Here is an 8,802-nt window from a genome sequence, read left to right as displayed (position 1 = left end):
CTTATTGCATTCCCATCTGACCCTAAAAAGTTCCCACTGTAAGGATGGTTAATTTTACATATACATTCATGTTCTCATGTCCAGATTGATGAAAAGTCTGTTCATTCTCATTTATTTTGTGTGTAGTGATCAATGTCTATTAACTCTCCTATGGTCTCCTTATCCATATGCTAAAAGTCAACAATGTCCTGGTTGTAGAGATGATGGTATGTTAGGTACTGATTGAGACCATGGAGGGTGACAGTGTGCAGTATCACAGGATATGGTTCCAAACATGGCCAGTAACAGCTGCTGTCAAGATATACCTGTGGCTATTGCTAGCATATTATTGCAAGAGTAGCTCCTGTACCTTGTTAAGAATGGATGACTGCTGTGGCACTTAACAAATGTATACATCTCTAGATGACTCTGCCATGTTTCCTTTTATTTCCATATGGTATGTCTCATTTACATGTAAGATGTCATATGCAAGACATTCTGCAGTCATCAAATGAACTGTCTCTGAAACATATCTGCAGATTTAACACAGAACATTCCATTTTAAGCTATTGCCAATCATGTCTATCTGTGGCCAGAATTCCTCTTTAGGTGTGTATGGTCCATCCTAGAAGGCTAACACCACTGTGTCATTGACAATATAGTACATTTACCATTTTGCTGAAATAACAATAGAAAGGTATACAGAGAAGAAACAGTTGTAACATTAGTACTTGTGATGACAAGTAAGTCTGTACATTTGAGAAAGTGAAATGCCCTGACAAACATGCCCATGCCATCAGAAACGTCTAAGAAATGCATATAGATAAAAACATAATTTTCTAATGCAGATATATGTGTATGTATGTATATATATATATATATATATATATATATATATATATATATATATATATATAGATAGATAGATAGTTTAACATAGTTTTCTTAATGACATTTCAGCATATGCAGTATATAGCTGAAAATTGCAAGTATACCTTCTCAAGATCAATAGTCTTCTGTGCAGATATATCCCAATGTAATATCCTCTTCTGTGTTATCCACATAAACAAGTCCCCTCGCCTTCAGGTTCCCTAGCTATACAGTTTTCTTTTTATGGTGTACATTCAGGGCTGTGAACATGATGAAGATGCAAATGAGATGTGAACTCATTAGAATTGTTGAATCCCAAATACTTGGGTCCATGTGTCAGATATAAACACAATGCAGGCAATCCCTCAGTTTTGCGTTTGTTGCTAATGGATTGCAAGTGTGAATGATTATTGGTAGGGAGAAGGAAAACACAAGTCAGACTGCTCTACTTCCATGAGATCACTGGATCATGGGAAGTTACTAGGCTATTGGCCCTGAGGCCCTTATAAGCCTAGCCAAGAGTTTAGCCCATGTTTATACAAGTCAGGACCTGATCCCCCTGTCCAGCAGTGGAATCCCAGGGGTGTATTTTCTGTTTCCCGTCCAGTTATCCAGGTTATGCATAAAAAAGGATAATGAGGTACTCTGCTTGACATGGAGAGGGTGTCCATTCCACAGATGGGGAGTCTCTGTGTCACAAATCTGTCCCATCAATAAGTCCTATTGATATCACAGACCAGGCTGAGGTTGCATGTGTGGGCTACTTGAGTGGACCTTGACTTGCAGATATGCAGCAGTCACATCAAGGTGGGGTCTGAGATTGCTTTGTATGCCAGACAGAGATCTCCTCTGAGGAGTCTGTATGAAACTGAGTAGAGGGACAGGAATTTTTGCTTATCTGTGTATGGTAGATATTTGAGCCCCTGGATTCTCCTGATGAGGAACCTCTGTGGTCTCTCCAGGTCCAGCATGTGCTTTATGAGACACATGCTGAAAGGGGCATTGTACTTAATAATGGGCCTTATAAGGGAAGAATACAGGGATGTTATGACCTCCTTTTTCATGGATGAGATACCCTTATTATGAGGTGGGCCATGTAGAAAGCTTTCCATACAACAGAAGCAACATAGTGGTCAAAAGTCAGGCTGCTATCAACCTGGGTGCCCAAATCCCTCATGACTGACTGCGTTCTTAGGATGTTGTTATTAATGTGATAATTTGTGAGTACTTCACTCTCCCCAAAGGGGATGATGATGATGCATTTTCTTTTGTATTCAGCATGAGGCCATGTTTCTAGCACCAGTCATTTGTTTGGGTGAGCTCTCTTGGAAGATGTCCACATCACTAGAGGAATTGATGACAGCACCCAGCATGCAGTCATCTGCAAACAAATATGTCAGCCAGGTTAGACTTAACAAAGTGTAGAAGTAATCCTATCAAAATTTGAAATTTAAGCAGCACACAATTCACAGTTTCTGTTCAGTAACATCCAACCTCCCCTTCATTTGTTGACAGCTGTATATTATTGCCATTTAATATCCTCACACATTTTATGAACAATCATGCAAAATGCCTTACAGACTGCATGTCTCATATTACTTCTCAGATAAGACAAGAATGATCAATAAACACAGAGAGATAAGATAAAGCTGCATTTTGCAAGCAATAGCCATAAATGGTTGTATGATCACTCAGTGCACTATGTCTGAATTTAATACATGTACAAATAACTGTTATATGGTTTGTTAGTATAGTGGATGATGTTGCAGTTATTTACATATCATGCATAGCATGCAAATTCTCCCATCAAGAAATCATGCTACTTATATCATTAAATCACTTAATTCTTATATATTGCTGTTGTTTGCACTGTTTTGCTTAGCACCATGCACTGTTTTTGAATATCCTCTGTATCTACTCCCTTCTGAAATGCTTCAGTTAACTTAGGAAGGATGCTGTAAAAAACATGGGCTTTTATCATTAATTCCCACACTATTGCCGTCAAAGTTTGAGCACAGTGGGACCAGCAATATGAGATTTGACTTACCATTAGCGGTAAGAGTTGGTATACCAAAAATAATTAACCATCAGTGTATATGTGCAATAATGCCTTGGGTAACAGTCAACACATGCCACAAACAAATAAGCTCTGCACTGCACAGCTCAAGATTTGAGTTATAATCATTGGCTCCCCAGGATCTGAACCACCCTCGAGAGAGGTCAGTGCCTTTCATTGCAAACTTATAAACAGAATTTGAAACTTCACCACAATCATTTATACACATGCACATGACATGTATGAATGCATGAGTGCATGCATGTTACTATTTCCCTTAAAATAAGCAAACCTTTAAATATCAATTGGTATCAATTAGCTATGAGCAGACATCTTTTATAGGGCTGACACTACACAATAAAGGTACAAATAAAATGTATGAACCCTGAAGCCAAAAAATAATCAACCACAACAATTCAGAGTTAAATAATACTTTTAACATGAAATAAATAAAAAAAATGCTAAAAAGCATGCAGATAGAAATACTCTAGCACAAAAAATGTAAAATAAAGCATTCAAAAACTATATAATGTTCAGAAAAGTCTCTCTAGCATACACATTAAAAACTGTCTGCTTCTGGCTAACACATATACTGTCCCTTTTCTCTCTGTCTTTTAAGAACAGAATAGAACTTACATCCTCATAAGCAGTATAACTTGAACTCTCTCAGGCACTGAGAAAGAATCCCACTACTTGCAGTAACAGCTGCTTTCATAAGGGGGAATTTACATGATGCAGAAACATGTGATTCAGACACAATAAGCTGCATGTCTCTTAATTGCCCTTAACTACTGCGAGTGCAAATCAGTGCTTTCCTGTGGTAGTTAACACTGACAGTCCATGTATCATGATGGCAAATGTACCCCCCCCCCCATTCATTCAACCATACACATTCAAATATTCAACACACAGATACATAAACACTGGCACGTCTCTTACTTTTTCTGAGTTGACAGACAGACAGAATATCCCTAAGGTACCTTTTTATTTATTCATTTATTTTTTTTTTGTTCCTGCCTACTTAAGTCATTGCTCCATAGAGTCAGTCAGTAATACTGAACATTAGTTTCATTCTCTTTAGTGTTCATAAAGTGATGCTAGATCTGTTACTCTATTAATTTTAAGTGATTCTGAGTCATATAAAGGTTAGTAACTTTTACTGCACATATCCGGGTTACCAAAATAAAAATTAAACAAATAAATTAAAATATTTTCCCTGTTGTCATTTACTTATTGTCCCAGCTTTGACCTGTAGACTTCTCCTACATATGGAGACACACCCATCACTCTCAACTGTCTGTTCCTGGTTTTATAGGACACTCTTGTTGTTGCATCTTATAGGTGGCCTTTCCCTCGTAACTCATGATCTGTTGCACTTATTGAATAATGTCAGAGATTAGAACTTCATACTTCTTATAATGTAAACAAAAAAACTCACTATCAGTTAGTGTAGTGTGTTAATGCTGCTGCTTCAGGTATCAAGGGTGCAAGGTATGAAACCTTCCTCTCCTTTTACTTTACCTTTTTTTAATTATAAAAGACTTGGGTAATATTTTACAGTATCCTTGGTGTCTTATAGTAGTACAGAGGACTAATATTATTGGAGTGAGCTTACAGAGTTTGGATCTTTTTAGGGCCTTTAATGGGCACAATATAGACCATCCCTGGTACCTATTGTTACTCCCACTCCATGTTTTTCACACTATAAAGCTTTGTTCTTTTATGTTTTTTTTGTTACTTTAAGGCATGCTATAAAGTGTTAGACCTGGTGTCTAATATTTCCCTGGCCAGTGTTGAAGGATGTTTGTTCTTAAGATATCCTTGTACCTGTAAATCTTTTTTGTTCATTTCTTATGTGATCTTATTCACCATGGAAGTGCCTGCAAATGGCCATTGAGATCAGTGCACTGCCCCAGTAAACAAATATGTATAATAAAAGCAATGCTTATTAGTTTAGGGGGAGTGTGGTGGTATGATAGCCCTATACGCACACACACACACACACACACACACACACACACACACACACACACACACACACACACACACACACACACACACACACATACACAAATCCCCCATCCCAGTCATGAACACACTTATCCATTCACACACACACACACACACACACACACACACACACACACACACACACACACACACACACACACACACACACACTTACTCTACCCAGAATTTCCCCCCTACTGTGACCTCCTAGGAGAGCACACACTCAAATATACACTGACACATGCAGCCACATGCACTCACAAATGCACACAGACCAAAACACTGTCTACCAAACTCCCTGGTACTTACCTCTAATGAAATGGGTGAATACAAGCTTTTCGCTTTGCTCATTTACATGGGTAGGTGAGTTAACTTACGCAGTTGAGAGATTGTCTTCTGCGGGCATTTCCAGGGGAGAGCACATAGTGATAGGCCAGAGAGACAGCCCACAGTGGATTTGCATGCCTTTGTGTTACAGCACAGAGGTAGGGTTGTCTATGAATCAGAAATGGTTATCACAAGATGTACACTAGGTGTACACTTTGGAGTAACTTTTTTTGAATTTGGCCAGCTGTCTCCAAGTATATCCTCCAGTAAGCTAAGCAGTAACTTATATAACTTCTGTAACTTTTGTTATTTTTTTTTGAATTAATGATCAGTCTCTGCATTTATGAGTCCCCATACAGGATTTCTTACAGCTTTAGCTTGAATTTTATTTATTTATTTATTTATTTATTTATTTATTTATTATTGATATTTATTTAATTTTAAAGTAATTCCCATCCTACTCCATCCTCTTCTCCCTCATCCCCCAGACCCATCCAGATATACCATTCATCATCATCTGTACTCACCCTCTTTAACAAACTATATTAGACTCATACTAGACAGGGTCTCACTGTCTCTCTCCGGGGACATCCATCCTAACCCTGGCCCTACCAACACCACACCCAACTCTCATCTCCGTCTACCACATTCCCCCAGCCCCAAGAATTTTTGGTTTATTACAATCAATGCCCAAAGCCTTAGAAATAAAATTCCCATTCTCCATGCTTGGCTGTCCCATAAACAACCTGATGTTGTTGCCATCACAGACACCTAGCTTAATTCTAATATAAAAAATAAAGAAATTCTCTCACCAGGCTACCAAATGCTATGCTCTGACAGACCCAACAAAAAAGGTGGCGGAGTGGCTATACTATACTTCTCTTCCTATGTTGTTACTCCCTACACCAGTCCTATTCCTAAATTTGCCAATTCTGAACTCTGTATTGCCCTCCTTAAACTCAACAAACACAAATCCATATGCATTGCTGCCCTCTATATTCCTCCAGGCAACAACATCCCTATACTTGAAGACATACTTTCCTGGTTTTCAACTAACATAAACAATGAAACTGTTATTTTAGGTGATGTAAACATAAAATGGGCCATGATAAACTCTGACTCCCCCTTCCTAAATATCAACCTCTACAACTATACCCAATTAATAAACTCTCCTACCAGGCCAAACAATTGTGGAACAACTGGTACCATCATTTACTGGAGCTTAGTGTCTCATCCTAACCTTATCTCAGATACTGGCACCTTTCCTGACTCTCTCAGTAACCACTTGCCTACATTTGCTGACTGTCACTCCTCTCCCCTTCAAAAACTACACCACTTATGTACAATCTCAGAACCTCTCCAGTTTTAACCCACAGATATCCATAGACTGCCTAAAAATAACAGATTTGCCACCCTTAAAAACATTGACTCTTGACAATGCCACTGATTACTTTAATAAAACCTTCCTGAACCTTCTTAACAACCTTGCTCCACTAAAAACTAAAGGAGTTAAAACTTCATACTCCCCTTGATTAACCAAAGAAACTAAACAAATCATGCACCTAACAGACAAAAAGTGAAAATATTACCATAAAAATAAATTACCCCATGTCTTAATAGAAGTCAAACAACTCTGTAACACTGCAATAAAGTTAATAATCAGGGATTGAAAATCATACTACAATAAACTTCAATCAGAAAACTTATCCAACCCAAGAAACTTCTGGGACTCTATCTCCTCCCTTCTCCACCTAGGCAATAAGGATAATCCATCCTTTAACCTAAAGCTTACTGATCTAGAAATGCCTCTAACTTCAATACCTTCTTCATAGAATTCATAGCTAAACTCTCCACCAGCTTCTCTCACCACTCTAATCCTCCCCCAACAACCAACCCCTCTACATCTCCACACAATCTGACTACCCATACTCCTACTTTTAGCTTCTCTACTGTCTCTATAAGCAAAATAAAGAAGCTCTTCCATCAACTGAAACCATGCTCCCCTGCCCTAGATAACCTACCCACAACTTTCCTCAAATTGTCTGCAGACAGCATTGCCCATCTCTATCTTAATAAACCGATCCATACTAGAATTATATGTCCCCTCACTATGGAGACATGCCTTTATCATTCCACTCCATAAAGGAGGAAAAACACTGACACTTCTAATTTTTGGCCCATAGCCATCCTATCCCCACTATCAAAAATCAAGGAGAAATGTATTCAATCCCAAATGATGTCCTATATGACCAAAAACAACCTACTAACCCCTACACAACATGGTTTCCATCCCGGGCATAGTACCATCACTACCCTCCTCCCCTTTCTAGACTCCATAAACCTTGCTCGCAACTCTGGCAAAATAGTTTCTGTTCCTTGACCTCTCCAAAGCCTTTGATACTGTTTCTCAACCCTTACTATTATCCCAACTCTCCTCTCTCAACCTCTCGCCCCCTACCATCACCTGGTTCACCAGCTACCTCTGTAAAAGACAGCAAGCTGTCAAATGATAAAACTCACTCTCTTCCTTTCTACACACCTCTACTGGAGTTTCCTAGGGTTCCATCCTAGGCCTCCTCCTCTTTAACATCTTCATTATTAACTTCCATCAGTTTCTCTCCTATGCCACATTAATTCAATATTCTGATGATTCGACCATTATTTGTACAGCAGACACCCCCTCAGACATACTTCTCAAAACTCAGCCTTCTCTAGTACCGAATTATGGATGCATAGTAATCACCTTGCCTTAAATGCCAGTAAAACAAAGTTAATGATCTTCTCCCCATCCAAAAACAGCAATGTAGACAAAAACTCTTTTACAGTGTCTGCTCAAAATAAATGTAGACAAAATCTCTTTTACAGTGTCTGCTCAGAATAACAGCTCCATAGAAATAGTATTACATATCAAACTGCTCGGTGTCATAATTGATGAAAATCTAAAATTCGACATCCATATCCAAACTAATATAAAAAAATCACCAAAAACTAGGTCTCCTGTATAGACACAATATTAATCCACACCAGAGAATCCTGAGTAGACCTGTATCACACACCAGTTGAGTCCAACTAGATCCACAAAAACAGTATTTATTAAGCTCAAAAATGATGACACTTTTCATTAATCCACAATAGTTTAACTTCATCAGATACACACTTCCTTAGAAGCAAGAGTTTAAATAACCCACTTGTCATACCACATGGTCTACAACCAAAGGTTGTTGGGTGTGGCAGCTAATACTCCTAAAAGGAACCCTTCTCTTTGAAGCACAAAAGTTAATTTTGTAACACAAAACAAAATATCCAGTTTGATAAAAATATGCCAATGTATGCATATAAATGCATACAAGTGAAAGATTCACTGAATGCAACACTCTGCAGTTCCAAAATACAGAAATAAACAATGCATATTTAAAATACCAATAAAATACTTAAAACAAGTACTGTTTTTCAAACAAACAAGCAACCATGTTACTGTTACACTAAAATTTGATATAGCAAATGTTTAGAGATGCACACATTTTAACCAAGTCTAAAAACAAATTGTTAGTGTGATTCAA

The sequence above is a fragment of the Protopterus annectens genome, chromosome 7.part0 (genome assembly GCF_019279795.1).
Source record: "Protopterus annectens isolate FY-2018-M chromosome 7.part0, PAN1.0, whole genome shotgun sequence".
NCBI classification, from domain to species: Eukaryota; Metazoa; Chordata; order Ceratodontiformes; family Protopteridae; genus Protopterus; species Protopterus annectens.
The sequence above is the reverse complement of the archived record's forward strand: the minus strand, read 5'-3'. Positions refer to the sequence as shown.